This window comes from Mandrillus leucophaeus, unplaced genomic scaffold (genome assembly GCF_000951045.1).
Source record: "Mandrillus leucophaeus isolate KB7577 unplaced genomic scaffold, Mleu.le_1.0 Scaffold921, whole genome shotgun sequence".
NCBI lineage: Eukaryota > Metazoa > Chordata > Mammalia > Primates > Cercopithecidae > Mandrillus > Mandrillus leucophaeus.
In genome coordinates, this window is record NW_012110042.1 from 871,138 (window position 1) to 872,972 (window position 1,835).

Genomic DNA, 1,835 nt, shown 5'->3' on the forward strand with positions numbered 1-1,835 from the left:
GGGCCCTGCGTCGAGCTGCGTTGGCTTCTGAGGTGCTGTGGCCCACGCCTCGTCTGTTCAGCAGCTCAAGGCAGCCGGACAGCGACGGCGGCCACAAGAGAACCAGAAGCAGCAGCTCCGAGCTCCGACCTGCCCGCGCCGCCACCTCCGCTGTACGCAAACACGCACGCAAAGCGAGGGTAGAGGGCGGTGACGCCACGTCAAGTACTGGCAGCTCCCGGGAGGGGGAAGAGGCGGGGAGAAACGGCACTCTGTCGTGACGTCACCACGCTGGGCTGGGCCACAGAAGCCGCTCCTTCTCTCCCGCTCGAGAGCGAAGTTCCCAGAGTGAGCAGGACTCTTTGTGCCACCAGGTGGCACCATCAGCCCTGGGAGGAGCGCGTGGTTCATGCAACGACGCTGCGGAACGGAGGGTCTTTGGGCTGCGGGGTTCCTGGCGAGGCCTCAGTGGCGCATAAAAAGGGTATTTGGGAGCAAAGACCAGAGCCCAACACGACACATCCTACAACCATTCCTAGGAAAAGTCCGGGGCTTGAGACAACTCACTCACTCACTGCCCCAGCCCCAGGCCCTTTGTATTAAAGCTCCTTCCCAAGGGGCAGTGCCTGCCTCTTTGACTTCATAGGGGGCAGAACTGACTCAGAGTAGTCTGGTTTCTGCACAACCCTTTGTGACTTCCTCCACCATCATCTCCGACTGGGCCTTGCCTGTTTACAAAACCCTCATTGGAATAGGGCTGATGGCTATGAGGGTGGAGACCAGGAGAGCTGATGGAGAAGTCCCCAGCCAGAATGGCTTTCCGGTCCTTGCTCCACCAAAGCATTAGACTCTTCCAGCTCTCAGTGGGCATCCAGGACATTCATGGACCGTTCACACCCTTTTACGGGGCCTACTATGTGCAGTGCCTGTGCTAAGGCCCTGCTGGCAAAAGGGAATGTGACGCATTTTATGTTTTGCAAGGCTTAGTTCAGCTGGAGAGGCAAAGCCTGCCTGTAACCTAATGTCAGCTGAGGTAGCTTGTCCTTTGAGATTCAAATGACATTGGCTCTAATTACCATGTCCTGTGGAAAGTCCAGTGCCCTCCCCGGGATTTCTGTGAATTACTGGGAGGACTTGGATTTTCATGGTCACCTCTGGTTCTACTTTTTTGTTGTTGTTGTTGTTGTTTTTTGCCTTGTCTGGCATTTTATTCACTATTCTGATCTTGTGACTGTTTCTGTAGCTCCTGGGGTCAATTCTGCTGCTGCTGCTTTCAACCCCCACCCCATGCTAAACAAATACAAAATAAGGCTGTAACATGTAGTAAAACTTTTCATAAAGGTTTGTGGGTCACAGGGGAGAGATTACATCACACAGCAAACAATTTAAGATCACATTTCTGAAATGTTCTGAAAAGTTATTTTGGCTGTCTCACCACCCAGGGATTTCTCAATGGCCACAAGATCCCACTACGCTCCCTAGCCCATTGCCATCTAATCTAGCTTCCTCCTGTTCCTCCCTTCCCATCCCTGCACCTCATCCTTCCTTCCTTGATGGACTCTGGGAAGCCAGATTCTCCTCTGCTGTGCTGAGCAATTCTAGTCTTTCCAGTGTCCTTTCCCTAAATTCCTCCCGAGGACCACTTTTTTTTTTTTTTTTTTTGAGATGAAGTCTCTCTCTGTTGCCCAAGCTGGAGTGCTCTCGGCTCACTGCAACCTCCGCCTGCCAGGTTCAAGCAATTCTCCTGCCTCGGCCTCCTGAGCTGGGACTACAGACGTGCACCACCATGCCCAGCTAATTTTTGTATTTTTAGTAGAGACAGGGTTTAGTAGAAACAGACCATCTCGGCCAGGCTG